This window comes from Harmonia axyridis, chromosome 1 (assembly GCF_914767665.1).
Source record: "Harmonia axyridis chromosome 1, icHarAxyr1.1, whole genome shotgun sequence".
In the NCBI taxonomy this organism is placed as follows: Eukaryota; Metazoa; Arthropoda; class Insecta; order Coleoptera; family Coccinellidae; genus Harmonia; species Harmonia axyridis.
Window position 1 is genome coordinate 54,305,523 of NC_059501.1, and position 17,505 is coordinate 54,323,027.

General features: G+C 30.6%; 1 long non-coding RNA gene across 1 annotated transcript; it reads left to right on the plus strand.

Moving 5' to 3' along the window:
* Nucleotides 1-13,603: 13,603 nt before the first annotated feature.
* On the plus strand, nt 13,604-16,442 carry LOC123671747. Its single transcript, XR_006746171.1, has 3 exons — nt 13,604-14,026; nt 14,340-14,536; nt 16,257-16,442. It is a non-coding gene; the product is annotated as an uncharacterized LOC123671747 (long non-coding RNA).
* The last annotated feature ends 1,063 nt before the right edge of the window (nt 16,443-17,505 follow it).

A 17,505-nucleotide genomic window follows, 5' to 3' on the forward strand; every position in this document is an offset into this window, starting at 1 on the left:
TTTCATCTTCTAGTTTGTTTATTTTCTCTTCAAGATCTGATTTAAGTTCATTTTGTGTACTCTGAACTTCTTGCACGGTTTCTTCCAGGTTCAACAACTTATTGTTTATAGTTTTTATGACGGCTTCTGTCACCTTGTTTACAATCGTGTTGATAAACAACGAGTCGTTTTTTATACACTTGTTCAGTGCCTGACTAACTGAGGACTCTATTTCTTCTAGTATATCCCTTGTCAGAACCATTTTGGTGAAACAGTAATAATTTGCATGTAATTAATTATCACGTACAAATAAATCAGCCTTTCACTCTGGATTTTACAAAAGAATTTTAAATAATTTGCGGAGCTCGTCAATACGCAGCTATTTCTCTCTCGCCACAATTATACAATCATAATCATCTCTATCTGCATTATGAACAATTTCAGTATCATCTTTTCTTGAGTTAATATCATCATATCTGAATTTAATATTTCCATATCTATTATATTCTTTGGAAGAATTTTGAGAAGAGTGTAAATAAACTTTTTTAAGAATTTTCTATTTCTTATTTTAATATTTCCCTTATTCAGTTTGACCTTATATCTTCTCAATCCTATTTTTCCAATTACTTCTCCTTCTATCCATTTTATCCCTTTTCCAAAATTTTTTACCTTGACTTTATCCCCTCTATTTTACTCACTTAAGTTTCTACTGTTTCTACTCAATTCTGTCCAAGTAAAGTGTTAAAGTATAGCACCTTTATAATTCTGAATATTTGGTTTGAAAACTTTACCATAAACAGGAATATTAATTCTCATAATTCTTCCAAACATTAACTGTGATGGACTAGGTAAGTTATTAGAAATAGGTGTATTTCTTAAATCTAAGAGACAAATATAAATTGGTACCAGAAAGAATTGACTTTTTTGTAATATTTGTCGTTTGAACAAATCTTTCAACTTTTCCATTTGATTGTGGGCTATGTGGACTTGAATACACATGTCTGAATTGCCATTCATAACTAAATTTTTTGAAATTTTCTGCCGAAAAACATGGACCACCATCTGAGACTACAATCTCAGGAAAGCCATAAGAAGAAAATATTTTATACATTGAATTTATTACTTGAATGCGTGTTTCATTTTCTATTTCTTTCATTTCTACAAATTTGGAAAGAAGTCCACTAAAAACACTTTTAGTTTGAAAGGTGAATATGTCACAACCAATTTTTCTCCATGGACCAATTACAATTTCGTGAGGTTTAAGTGGTTTTTTAAGATTCTTTAAGATCGTCCGTATCACGGTTCATAGAAGGCCAAAATGAGAATTGCCTGGCATGCAGTTTTGTTTTATTTTTTCCCAGAATGGCTGAATGAATTCTTTTCAACATTTATTTTCCTAATGACAATGGCACGAATATTCTTTTATTTGTAAACGAAAGTACAAGTGTTTTTGACGAGGCAAAACCTTCTTTAATCAAACTTTTTAACCCTATTAAATGGTTATCTTTCAATGTTTCCGTTCTAAAAATTTCATATTTATAGTAGTAGTCATAGGTATGTTTTCGACTATACTGCAAAGATGAAACTCAATCTCATTACATTTATTTTCAAATTGAATATCTACATTATCTTGGTAAGCTCTACTCAAAGTATCTGCAAAATACAATTTCTTTTCTAAATTAAAAGAATATGTATTATTATATTATAACAGCATTACCTACTTGGTGCTTCAATTAATGGTTTTTTAAAAATACTAATCAGAGGTTTATGATCTGATTCGATTGTTACATCATTTATAGATCGTCCAAATATAAAATAATGAAATTTAGTACAAGCATACAAAATAGCAAGAAGCTCTTATTCAATCTGCGCATAATTTTTTTGAGTTTTAGAGAAACCTTTACATGCGTATGCAATTATTATTATTATTATTTCGTAATAACACATATCCACTACCATCTATTGATGAGTCACAGGAAATAGTAATATGCTTTCTAGTAAAAAATAATTGTAAAACTGGAGCTGTCTAAAAGCAAGATTTTAATGACTGAAATGCAATTTTTTGTTTTTTATCCCAGAGAAATAAAATATCTTTTTCTACAAGCGTGCACTTTCATTCTCTTTCCCGCACGTATTTCAATCCGTAAAGAGTCACATTGCCAAACAGTGTGGGAAAAACCCCTGCTATTCCATTACCGCACGCAAATGCGTGTGGTCATGGATTAGCAAGGGTTTTTCTCGCACGCTTTTTCTAAAGAATAAACTGAATAATGATATATCTCTATGCCACCGACGACGTTACTATGGAAACGGCATGTGAATAAGAATTAATACATTGTCATTATATTATGAAATTGTGTTTAAATATAAATAATATCAACTCGAATTCAATCAGTACGCTCCGGTAAAATGGATAATTCGGGATCTGATGATGGCCTGCCCGAAGAAATATTAGCAGCTTCTTATGAAGCGAGTTTAAATTTGTTACCGGCCAAGTCGAAGATAAAATATGAGAAGCAATATTCAGAATTCATTGATTGGTGTAATTCCAAAAAGGTTCAACCGAGGAAGGAGGAAGTGTTTTCGGCGTATTTTTTGGAAATGTCCAAAATTTGGAGACCAAACACATTATGGTCCCGATATTCAATGATAAAGAGTGTTTGTAAACTGAAACAGGATTTGGATATTGGAAAATTCCATAAATTAACTGCCTTCATTAAACGACAGAATATAGGATTTCGTCCAAAAAAGGCCAAAACTTTTAATGGAGAGGAAATAACAAAATTCATGAGTGAGGCATCTGATGAAATTTACTTGATGATGAAGTTGGTAACAATTTTTGGATTAGCTGGTGCCTGCAGACGAGAGGAACTTACAAAACTCACCATCGACGATATAGATGATAAAGGAGACTTGATCATCGTCAATATTAAGGACTCCAAAAATCATTCACCAAGATCGTTTGTTATATCCCAAGACACCAATAATGGATATTTTCTGAACATATACAGAAAATATATGAATTTACGTCCAAAGGAAATACCTCATCGCCGAATTTTCATAAAGTATAATCGGGGAAAATGTAAGATTCAACCTGTCGGAATCAATACAATAGGAAAAATACCGTCCGAAATTGCAGCTTACTTACGCATACAAAATCCGGAATTATACACAGGACACAGTTTTAGGCGCTCCTCGGCTACTTTCCTAGCCAATTGTGGAGAAGGTATCACAAATATTAAACGTTTAGTAGGATGGAAGTCAACTGCTGTTGCTGAGGGATACTTGGAAGAATCTATTAACCAGAAAAAAAAATGTCCACTAAAATTCTTAATTTGAATGGTTCTTCCTCCTCAAACTGTAATACAGAATCATTACCTTCCAAAGAGCCTTCGAACAATATGATGACAAATATTCAACGTTTTGCTTCTTCCTCTTCAAACTGTAATACAGAATCATTATCTTCCAAGGAGCAGCTGACTTCGACCAATATGATGGCTTCTGCTATAAATTTGCATAACGCGACCAACTGCACGTTTACAATAAATATAACTAATAACTGAATATTTCTAATGAATATATTGATAATAATGGGAAGAAACAGAATTCCTATCAAAATTCATTTTTATGTGCTGTTAGTCTAGTTTTCTTTTCAATTAATAAAGAATTTATGAATATTATTACAGTTTAAATTTATTTCATAGGCAGTTTCGTGCGGGAAAATATCACTTTCCGCACTTGTTAGGAAAATAACTATTTCTGATCAACTGTCTTAATGTTTTCGTTAAGGAAGAAAAATTTGGAATAAATCTATTCACATAATCAACCATACCTGAAAATATTTCTACATCTCTAGCACATTTGGGTTTTTGAATTTTCTTTATTGCTAATACCTTAGATTTGTCCGCAGTATACGACACAGTGTGGCAGGTCTAATTAAAAAACTACATGATCATTGAACTGTGGAAAAATGATTCGTTTAATCGAAAATATGTTGTCTAATAGGAGACTTCGTGTTTTTGTTGATGACAAAAGTAGTAGTTTCGAAACGTCGAATAATGGTCTTCCGCAGGGATCAGTTTTGTCTCCCATACTTTTTAATTTATATTTGTGTGATATCCCTGTTACTTCATCTGATGAATTCATTTATGCCGATGATATTGCTCTTCTGTTTCGGCATTCTGATTTTGGAATTATTGAAAATATTTTCAATGATGATCTAAAAATTATGGAAAATTATTTTCTCAAGTGGCGCTTATGCCCTAATCCAATTATTGCTTTATTCAAATATACAGAGTGGTCACTTTTTCAATGGGATTGTATTGGTAACTTTTAAACCATAAGAGTTAGAAGGTCGGTCAAATGGAGAAATAGTTGCATTCATAGAAGCATTGTCAAGCAGTTTGAACAAATTGAGATTATCAAGGCCGGTTTTTGAGATATCATAAGAAAAGTAAATTCTGAACTAAATTTTGATATTTCTTTTTTTCCCACTTTATTTCAAATATTATCAAAAAATCTCACAAGAATTTTTTATTCGACAGCAAAATATCCTCAATTTGACGTAATCAGATTTTGTATCCAACGTTTCGTACCCTCTAGACCACCCTCAACCTCATTTTTTTCAAAACGGACCCTCATATTTTATGACACTTTTCAAAACAACTTTTAACGCTGAATTCAATGATATATCATACAATGTCATTCACAGTTGATTTTCAGGCGATTTTGACCCTTATCCAAATTTCTTTGGGTCGGATCTTTATTACATTTAGGTACCTTTAGTTTAATTAACAACATGCAATAGGTACATTTCGATGAGATAATCAATTTGCTCATCTTGAACTAAATGGAACATATTAGAATCAAAGCAAGAAACAAGTAATAATTATTAACATATTTAAATTCATAATAATTAAACGAACTATCATTCAATGAAAGAAAATCAAATGATTATTCGAAAGTTGCAATAGCTACTTTGCAAAAGCAGCAAAATGTTTTATTCCAACAAGCTTCTTCTTTGTAAGTCCACCATTCGGCCGGTCATGTCTTACGCATGTCCGGCATGACGTAATAATAATAATAATATATGTCTATTCAACATAAATAAACATGGTGAGTTACAGAGGTTTTCAATTGTAAAATTAACTACCTCAAATCAAGTAATAAATACACTTAACGAAAAGAGTACGTAAATACAATGAAAAAGTACATGGGACAATTTAATTGTTCATCAAAATTGTCCCAGTGAACGCGTCCATTACGAATTATCGTTCATTGGGAGTATGTACCGAATGTGCGTAAATATCACTACTATGATACATCACGGCAAGGTATGATATCGTCGACCGAATGAATCAGTTTTGTTGTGGCAATGAAATTTGTTCATTGGATTAATGAACGTTGTACGTTAATTCAACGTACGAATTCGTTGAATCAATGTACGATATTTATTATTGGAATGAATGAGTTCGTTGGACCAATGAATGAGTTTCGGAATTAAATTTGTTCATTGGATTAACTAACTTGGTACTTTAATTCGACGTACGTTTTCATTGTATCAATTTTATTCGGTTTTGCAAGAAGTTAAGAAAATCGTTAAGAAAAAAAAGAAGGTTCCTACTCCTTTTATTTTAAATAAAATTATTGGTTTATAATTTTATCAGAAATGAAAGTAGTAGGAACCTTCGACGGCGATTTCCTAGACTTCTTGCAAAACGGAATTATGATAGTAGTAGATAGTTTCATTGATCCAATGAAAATTCAAACTCTATTTTTGGATTTGTGGAAACATAACAAAACATAGTTTGAAGAGATTTATTGAATAATTTATACCATACATCGTATAAAATGAACCCTCATAAAAACAAAAAACAAAAATTCAACTCATATATTTTTTTTATGAGTATAATAATATACAGGGTGTCCCGCAAAGACCACGTCAAACCGAGGGAGAATGTGGATCAAAGGATAACCCACCTGCTATTACACAATTCCCATTATAAAAGTCTTACCGTTTTCGAGATATTTTTTTTTTGAAAATAATGAATTTTTGCCCCTTTCAATAGTTTTTCCCTTACGGTTGGTACAATTTTACATCTTTCTGGTCAATTTTTTCAGTAAAATATTGCTGAAGAATGATTTTAACGTTTGCATTAAAAACATCCTCCGAAAATTTTAAAGGGGGGCTATATATCGGGTGTCCCAAGGTGAGTGGCCTATTAGATTATTATGGAAACTATTGATAGTAAAACTTTCAAATTTTGTGGATAGATATTTGGCCATATAAGGTACATTTTTAAAATAATTTCACATTTCCAGTGTTGCCGGATGTACGACAATTTGGCAACAACTTTGTTATTTTGAATAGGACATCCGGTATATCTATTTTTTTTATGATACTCCATAAAATATTAAATCTATTCACTCTTACTTTTCCATCCCTATCTTCAACGGTTTTTGAGTTATTGATTATTTTTCGAAATTTTAGATCAAATTGGCGTATTACGAAAATGACTCCAGTTCGCTCAATATTTGAGATTCAAGTCAGAAATTTTGCAAGTCGTTAGATATTGATCTGATCTGTGTCACTGCTTTTGAATTATGGTTGTCAATAATACAGGACGGACCAAAAAAAGTCATCATTTGCCAAGTTACAAAATTGTGAAAAAGTCTATTTTTTCAAATTAGACACCTAGTATATTTTTCAATTTTTGGAATCAGTACAACACACTCTACAATTTTTCTATTCACGTTCCTATACCTATCTCAACTGGATTCCGAGTTATATGCGTTTATTAGATTTCACATTGATTCAATAAGTGTTAATTTCTTTTGTATTGTTATTTTCTCTTTGTCGTTCATAGATCGATATATCAATGAATCAGTTCAATCCATAAATGTCAAAATAAACAATTATTGCCTAACAGGTGTTTTGTTCCGAGGTTTTTCTATAAATAATGACTCAAGAAAGATATACACATATAACGCATATAACTCGGAATCCAGTTGAGATAGGTATAGGGACGTGAATAGAAAAATTGTAGAGTGTGTTGTACTGATTCCAAGAATTGAAAAATATACTAGGTGTCTAATTTGAAAAAATAGACTTTTTTACAATTTTGTAACTTGGCAAATGATGATTTTTTTGGTCCGTCCTGTATTATTGACAACCATAATTCAAAAGCAGTGACACAGATCAGATCAATATCTAACGACTTGCAAAATTTCTGACTCAAATCTCAAATATTGAGCGAACTAGAGTCATTTTCGTAATACGCCAATTTGATCTAAAATTTCGAAAAATAATTAATAACTCAAAAACCGTTGAAGATAGGGATGGAAAAGTAAGAGTGAATAGATTTAATATTTTATGGAGTATCATAAAAAAAATAGAAATACCGGATGTCCTATTCAAAATAACAAAGTTGTTGCCAAATTGTCGTACATCCGGCAACACTGGAAATGTGAAATTATTTTAAAAATGTACCTTACATCGCCAAATATCTATCCACAAAATTCGAAATCTTTACCATCAATAGTTTCCATAATAATCTAATAGGCCACTCACCTTGGGACACCCGATATATGGATAAAAACAGCCATATCTTTTTTCTTTGAATAACAAATGACTTGTGTGATACCTCTTTGAAATCACTATAAAATGGACAATTTAATGGTGTAATGTGCAGCAGTAGCTCGGTACATTTTTTTCCACTACGATGGGCTAAACTTCATGAACAAAATAATCCACTACCAAAATTTCCAATACAAATATTTCTCATAGCCCCCCTCTAAAATGGATGTTTTTAATGTAAACGTTGAAATCATTCTTCAGCAATATTTTACTGAAAAAATTAACCAGAAAGATGTAAAATTGTACCAACCTCAAGGGCAAAACTATTGAAAGGGGCAAAAATTCATTATTTTCAAAAAAAAAATATCTCGAAGACTTTTATAATGGGAATCTTGTCATAGCAGATGGGTTATCCTTTGATCTACATTCTCCCTCGGTTTGACGTGGTCTTTACGGGACACCTTGTATAATAATATATAATATTATGTTTATATTTTGTACACTTTCATTTTTTCTCATAAAATATACATTTACACTAGAAAATGTTTGGAGCTTGTGAAAATAAGACCAAACCATTAAGGGTTCTCTAGAAAAATCTAGGTAAAATATATAATTTTGAAGCGAATATCAACCACTCTAAAAAAAACTATGGAATTTGAATCTTCTGTCATCAAAATAAACATACAATTCATTCATAAATTTTATATCATCTCCGATGCAATGCCTTTTATAAATGGCTGTTTGGGGTTGTCCATGATATTTTTTCCAATACTCTATATGATCTTCCACTTCCAACAAACAGGAATCATCCCTGAGAATCTTCAATTCTATATTTGGTTGTGTTATTTGTCTAGTAATGGCATCCATCGTAGGCATCTCGTACATCTATAAAACAATTAAGTATAAGAACTACGAAAAAATCAGAAATAGGTCCAATTTAAATCGTACAGGTATTTTGATTTGAAAAATCTTACTTTCACTGACAGTGCCCAGAAGTTCTCTCACAGTTTTTTCTTTGTCGTTTTTCTCTTTCATGAGGAATGTGATCATGTTTTGATAGCACCTCTCCCAATCTGTGAAAAGAGAGTGATTCACCAAAAACCATTAGGAAATTCATGTCAACCTGAAAATAGTGTATTTAAGAATGAGTCAAATCAATTCCGTAATCTTTAGAACAACACACAACTTAAATTTTCTTTGAAAATTGAAATCTGTTGCCCTCTGTGGTTACAACCCTCATAACTCCCTTAATACATAAATAACTATATTTATTCCAATATTAATAGAATTACCATCTTCTTCTGTTTACACAAAAGACGTTGACAATTAGCCCCAAAATATGTCAAAATCTACCTGGTTTACGGTACACTTTCAACATTAGGATTCATTAAAATGCAATTAGGAATTTTGAAATAATTTTGGTGATTCAATTGAGTTCTTAGAAAACTGATTCAGTGTCTCAGACAAGATTTTGTTTCGAAGGCGGTTAAACAAGTGGCGTACCTAAGGGGGATAATGAGGTGTCCGTAGATTGTTTTTCTTTTTCTCTTTTGATTTTGGCTTTAGCTCAAACTCCAAGATGCGATAGAGTCCTAATCAAAGAAAGAAAAAGAAAAAGAAAGATTTTCTATGAATTATGCATCAAACAAGTCAAGTACCCACCAATTTCAAACCAATATAGTCTTATAGAAGATCTTCGAGTGAAGATATCAGTGTGTTAGTTAATGTTCGAGTAAAGTTAGTTTTGGTAAGTGGTCAATTATTGTTTTCAATATTTTTACTACATTAATCCTAAACGATTATAGTTGTATTTTATGGAGTGTGTCATGAAAATAAGTGAATAATAATAAGTGTATTCATTGAGGAGTTGATTTTGCAGAATCTCTCAAAAATTCTTATTTTGTGAAATATCGTAAATTATTTTGTTCTAATGCAGTATTTTATTTATATGATGTATTAAGAAAAACAAAATTTAAGTCACTTGAATACGTTCATTCTGAAACTCCACTGAAAGAAATTTCAACTAACCATCAATAAACTCTGATAAATCTTAAAAAATTCCTGTAGTAAATAGGGTCCATCAAAATTAGCTTTCAGTCAATATAAAAACTCTTTGCTAGAAAATTTTTATCGTCACTAAAATATATTTTGCAGCACTTGACTTGTGTGTTTTTTTAATACTACTACTACTTCTATTACTAGTGAATTTTAGCGGTTGAAAAAATACTTTAAGCGCACTAATTTGTTTGAATCCTAAGTGTCAATATCTTAATACATATTCGCTTTTTAATTACGACGAAAATTTATATCTAGCAAACATTTTTTTAGCAGTATTTCTTTCAGTGTTGTATTGAATTAAATTAAATTTGAATCAATGACTTATTTTATGATCCACTTTTATTGCACATTCCGAAAGAAATAATTTTTTAAGAACAGATTCCAGTTAATGAAAATTTGCAAAAAAAATATGAATTTATTTTAATCTCTTTGGAAAAGTTGATATATTGAATTATTTTCGCTTACCAAATATATTTTTTTAGGTGATAGTTCATTTCATTGAGAATGTCTGAGAAGCCTATTAAAATGGAAAGCGTACCTGATGCACAAAAAACAAAAAAATCAAAAAAGGAGAATACTTATACACAGATAAAAGTAAGTAGACTGTATTCAATCTATAGAATATATATATTTGTACAATTGCATGACATTATCAGACATTTAATTGGGAAGTATTTATTTTGTAAGTTTCACATTTCTTAGTTGAGTGACTTTGAATATGTGCAGGTTTCTTTAATATTTAAGTAGTTTATGAATTCCATTTAATTTTTGTAATTTTAAGTTTATGAGTGGAAACCACTAGCCTATGGTTTTGTATATAATAACATATTAATAATAATTATTTATCATATATTCAATATATCAAATATATGTATTGTATACTTCGGGCTTTTGAGTTGGTTAATAGAAGCCTTGAATTATCGAGTAGAAAATATAGAACAATTTAATTTCTTCAATCGCGTTAGTCTTATTCATTCGAAATATTTTATGGCGAAATCTTATAAAACTATAAGGCCTCTGTATTTGATTGGTTTTCGATAAAAAATTGTGAACAGTTGATTCAGGAGAGCAGTATTAGTTGCATAAAATAATGGAAAAAGACCGACAGTTCGTTAACGGATGATTAATTCTGCAGATAAAACAAATGCTGCGGTAATTATTATTTTCGATAATCACATTTTGAAATATAGGGTGTCCCGGGAAGATTGCGACAAACGAATACCACGAATTAAGGTCATCATGGAGGACCAGTATCAAGAGGTTTCAATCGCCTGAATGCCTTCGTTTGGGATATACAGGGTGATGTTCATCTTATGAGTGAAATTTCACTGTTGAATAACTCTTTAACTAATCGACCGAATAATTTCAAATTTTGAAGTTTTGTCACCTTTTACTGTCGCCATTCAGCAATATTTCTGAATTCGAGTAAATCAGGTCCGAACTAGGAAAATTTCAGACTTTTTCTATGTTCGTGAATATTGGATCATCCTGTACGTGAACATTATGATTTTTTTCCGTTTTCGTAGCCACAAAGAATTAAATCATTATGAAAATTCTGAATCTTTACTTGGCACGGTCATACAGGGTGATCAATAAACATTCCCTTATGAGTGAAATTTTCTTCAGTTCAATAACTCCTCAATAAATCCACTGAATAATTTCAAGTTTCGAAGTTTTGTCACATTTTACTATCAGCTACCTTCAATAATTCTGAAATCGAAAAAATCAGGTCCGGACTAGAAAAATTTTAGACTTTTTTCTATTTTCGTGTATATTGGATCACCCTGTAAGTCAATATTATAATTTTTTTCGTTTTCTTAACCACAATGGATTAATTCATAATTAAAATTCTAAAACTCTGCTAGCCACCGTCATACAGGGTGACCAATAAACATTCCCTTATGAAAGAAATTTCAAAGTTCTATAAATCTTGAATTTATCGGTAGAACTATCTTGAAAATTGCAGTTTTTTAACTCTTTGCGAATGCCTTACCTGAATTTTCCTCAAATTATTTGAGAAAACTCTTGATCAACAAACTGGATAAGGAATAGAACAAAAACAGCAAACAAATTGTAAATATTTGATCTTGAAATCAACGAAACAAAAATAAAATAAATATAGTTATTTATAATACAAGTGCAGAAGGCATTGATATTCTTCCACGAGTTCAAAATTCAAAAACGAGCCACGAAGTGGCGAGTTTTTGAATGAACGAGTGGTAGAATGAGCCTTCTGTACGAGTATTATACATTATTTTTTCTAATTCATTGCATTTTTAATGAAATTAATGAAATATTTCCATAAATATCATTTAGTGATTTTTGCATTGAAAAATGTTGGTTGGCAGAACTGATTTCTTTAAGGCAAATTGATGAATTGACAGATAAAACCGTGGCGGAAAGTTCGGAGTACCAACATATAATAATCAAATATAACCATGAAAACTGTGCGTTTCTGATATATTCTCGCACGATTTTGTTCTACAAGATGTGGAAGAATGAACGGAATAACCACAGAATTAGAGAATAGTTATTTATAATACAAGTGCAGAAGGCATTGATATTCTTCCACGAGTTCAAAATTCAAAAACGAGCCACGAAGTGGCGAGTTTTGGAATGAACGAGTGATAGAATGAGCCTTCTGTACGAGTATTATACATTATTTTCTCTAATTCATTGCATTTTCATTGAAATTAATGAAATATTTCCATAATTATAATTTAGTGATTTTTGCATTGAAAAATGTTGGTTGGCAGAATTGATTTCTTTAAGGCAATTTGATGAATTGACAGATAAAGCCGTAGCGGAAAGTTCGGAGTGCCAACATAGAATAATAAAATATAACCATGAAAACTGTGCGTTTCTGATATATTCTCGCACGATTTTGTTCTACAAGATGTGGAAGAATGAACGGAATAACCACAGAATTAGAGAAAAATATTTTCAGTTCAGCAAGTACTTAATGTTCAAACTGAATACAGATAACCTGTTTAATTTTTAATTCATTATTTTTAATGACTCAAATAAATTTGTTCATTAGGATAACAATTGATATATGAAATTTGTTATAGGGTGATTGTATAACGCTTTTGTTTTCAGTATGAGAAATTTCATAAAGAGAAAAGAAATTAATTTGATTCTGTATATCCAATGATTGTTCTACATTAATTTAATTTTATTTCATATTAGCACAATATTTTGATATTCCTGTTTGCCCTGATATATGTATATGTAGAAGAAATTACGTTTTTATTAGTGTATCATTATTGTTGATAAAACCCTCTATTTTGCCAGATAAATGAAATTGAGTCTTGATGCAATTCGAATAGAACTTATTATTGTGTATAGGTACATACGGCAAGTATTTATAATAATGATTTTTTTTTCACATGTCAAAATCTGACATTTTGGTAATTTCAACTAATAGCAATTCATTATTCCAGTCAATCATTCGGGATTATACCTACTGATAATACTACCACCTCACCGATAATGACTTGTTCACATTGAAACATCAACATTTAACTTTGAATTCGTCATTATTGACAGCTTGAAGTGCATTATTGAGAAATGAACACATACCGATTCAGTGCCTTCACACAATTAAATATTGAACATTCAAATTGTTGAAAAAAATAATCTTTTCAAATACAACTCGTTCTTCAAATTTTATCAGATGATTTTTTTTCTTCACTCACTCGTTTATTTAAGGCAAAAACATTCAAACAAATCGAATATGGATAAAATCAATCGTCCTAACAGACCTTTGATAATCATTCATGAAAATCATTTCAGACAAAAATAACACGAAAAAAATATGTAAACAAGAAACAGAATCAACATACGCACTAACATAAATTTTTTAAATACAAGAAATAATTTTCATGATAATTATGAAATTTCAAATATTCAAAATTAGAGTTTTAGATTTGAACTTTAAGAAACCTTCGAGATCAATAGATAAAACAATTTTCATTGAATGCTCAAACCGATTCAAATAGACAATTATCAAATATTCCAAGGAATGTTCAAACCATTGTAAAGTAATGATATTTAGTACCAAGATATCACATGAAGGAGTCATGGCTTGACGAAACAATGATCGAGAAATAATTTTTGAACTGATAAAAAATTTCCTGATCTGTATTCTAACATAGAATGATAACAATTTGCATTCGATTTAATTCATGGAACATCTTAATATGGCACGTGGCAAATGTTTTCATATTGATTCATACGCTTAAAATTTGTTAAAATCCATCGTCTAAGCTAGATATGAAATTAGGATAACACATAAATTTGAGCTCAACATTCATAAAATCTGACTGGCATTAAATATTAAATTTTTTTCAGAAAAAACTGGACGTTCTAGAGAACCTGGATGAGTACAAGGTGAAATCTAATGGGAATCATGTAAGTGTTTTATTTGAATCATTGAAATTTGTTGGTATAGTTACATTTTGAACATGTAACTGCTTACCTCCTCCATAATTCTATGAAGGAAGAAGCAGTAGGTATAAACCTTTTTGTTTTATTTCCAGAAATGAATTGTTTTTTGACTGTTGAATCATTATCGGTTAACATTCGAAATTGAACTTTGCATTAGAGCTCGGTTTTTTTTTTAACAAAATATTAGTGGAATCTACAAAAGAGTTTTCCAGTCATAATTCATATTCTTCTTGATAGTCGAAATCATTCATTTTAATTAAATGTTCATTTCTCTCAGGTTGTCTTTGGAAAATATGCTACAAAAATGACTGCTGAGAAATTTTTCCGATTTTTCGCACAGTGTCAAAGCCCATGTAAAAAGACCTTAGCATTAAGATTTCTGATGAGGACCTTCTTCAATGATGAGATATTAGCAACCAGGTCATTGAGTGGTGCGGTCAGCAACGCACATCGTACACTACCTCCGAAACCACCGTAAGTAAACATTTTCCACTCATATATTAATTTATTTATTTATTTCCATTTCCTCTTTCAAATGCTAATGTAAACTCAAGTAAACAGAACAAAGTAACATATGAGATGCGGAAGTTGGTACATAACACATCATTATAACAAAGGGTGTCACGAAACACAATAACAAATACTTCAGGAAGCAAGTGAAACTAAGTAGGTTTTTATTTTTTCATTTGAAGATCTGAGGCTTTCTGTTAATCTATTGTACATTTTTGTGGCTTGGTGGTTTATGCCCAGTTGAGAGCTGTTGAGCCGGGTGCATTTCTTGTTTTATACATATGGTTCTCATTGTTCAACGTGTTTTTTATATCACCATCAATAGACTTACAAGTTTATTATTATCCATCATTTTCACCCAAGAGGGAACACCACCACGTTGCAGCTCAGTTCAAAACGAAATAAGCGATATCTCTTCTTACAAATCACCGATTTCTCTTCTTACAAATCACCGATTTTTATAGAGTTTTCACATATTCTCCTTAAACAATAAGCTGCATTGCAGAAAGTAAATATTTTCAATTTGCGAATGAAAAAACCTTTTTTTGCTATCTTTTCGTTTTTGGCAGAAGAATTGACAATATGTATGAAGTACTAAGCAATGATGTATTTTTGAAATCTTCGTGAGAAAAACCTACCAAAAATCATCACAAAAAAATAAAACTATAATTTTAAAAAAAAAAAAAAAAAAATCGACCGTCGTACTGTGATGATAATTATTATCTTCGAAAAGAAAAAGAAGATTAGGTGAATGTCCAATTTCGAACAGCGAACAAAGTGTGGTCATCGCTGGAACGCCATAGGGGAAATGAATTGATACCAAAGTTTGACTAATACGCGGAAAGCCACATGGTTGTAAACCTGTTTTGGATAATATATAGGTATATTATCAATCATAAATTCAACAATGCTTGATGATATGCCTCTTATCATAAAATATCATCGCATTAAATACCAATAGTAGACGAATATTTGTCAGAAATAAAACATTTTAAAGATGTTTCCTGAAGAAAAAAATTTGGAAAATACTGTCATGAAGTTGAAAGCTTCTGACCTATAATTGTCTAATTAGAGTTTAGGTTATTTTTTCAACTTTCTTTTTCTCGTTGACTTCGTAGTTCGTTGACTAGGCGTTCCGTTAACATCTATACATATTAACGGAACGCCTAGTCAACGAACTCAAACGTGTCATTTATGCGAATATACCCTAAAATTTTCAAGTTTCTATAGTTCATCACTTTCGGAAGTTATAGTGTTTTTGGCCATTTAAACATACATACTTGAATTCTTTCACGAATTCCAAATCGAAATTTATCGTTTGAGACCATTTCCGGCTACGAATTCGAAAACTTTAGATATTGTAGCGGAATTATAGAGCGATTTCTGCAATGAAAGAGTGCTCAAAAGCTAGAAGATTGTAATTTTTTGTTCACGAAAATCTCTTCACAAAAACTCGGAGATTATTGAAATTTAATTTATCAAATTTTGTGTAAGAGGATCTGCTAATTTCATGTAACAGTAACTAATAAGTTATATCATCATTCTTCTATTGGAAAATTTATAATTATTAGAAAAATATTGGAATTGGAGCAAATAAACACTGTATAATATTTGAATATAATTCAAAAGTTTAAGTTACCGACACATAGAGTCAACCTTTTAATATGTATATTTTTCTTTTCAGATTAGACATCAAAATAATAACGGATGTTTATTATTTGGCGAGAAATTTTTTGAAGATTGATACATATATGTTTTGCAGATTAGTTACAAGTTTATGTGCGGATTCTGTAAAAAAAATGGGGAAGAAGAAAAAGAAGAATGTGGAAAAACAAGATGATGATCAGAAATAGTGACTCAGGTCATCATTATTAATATTTTATTTATAATTTATTTATTTATTTTTATTTATAATTTTTTATAATTTAATAAAGTACTAAGCAATGATGTATTTTTGAAATATTCGTGAGAAAAACCCCACCAAAAATCATCACAAAAAAATAAAACTATAATTTTGTGAAAAAAAAATAATCGACCGTCGTACTGTGATGATAATTATTATCTTCGAAAAGAGAAAGAAGATTAGGTGAATGTCCAATTTCGAACAGCAAACGAAGTGTGGTCATCGCTGGAACGCCATAGGGGAAATGAATTGATACCAAAGTTTGACTAATACGCGGAAAGCCACATGGTTGTAACCCTAATGTAATCATAAATTCAACAATTCTTGATGATATGCCTCTTATCATAAAATATCATCGCATTAAATACCAATAGTAGACGAATATTTGTCAGAAATAAAACATTTTAAAGATATTTCCTGAAGAAAAAAATTTGGAAAATACTGTCATGAAGTTGAAAGCTTCTGACCTATAATTGTCTAATTATAGTTTAGGTTATTTTTTCAACATTCTTTTTTCGTTGACTTCGTAGTTCGTTGACTAGGCGTTCCGTTAATATGTATAGATGTTCGAAATAGTATTCTTCTGTTAATTAGCAAACCACATTTACGATTTAAATGCGGTTTGCAAATTAATATTATTTTCAACTCAAGGGTTTGAAAAGTGTCCGCCTATGGTTTAGGACTGTTTTGCAATAATCTCTGGCAAAGCGTTTTTAGAGACTAGTTCAAGTGACTTTGGATATAATATAGATAGTTCCTTAGTCCTTATGTATAGCATGTCATAGCATGGAGAAATCGATACAGATTGGATATGCCATCCTCGGTAACACCCATTAAAATTAAAAATATAAGATTCTCATGAAATTTTGAACATCCAGTGGAGGACACAATTATAACATCGGTAAGACAATGGATCACGGGATTATTTGGCAATATTTGGTTTGTGTTGTGAGTACTGTCTGATGTTGTTTACTTTCGTGAAATATTCTTGTGATGACTCATATTGTTTATTTTTTGAATGAAATTCAGC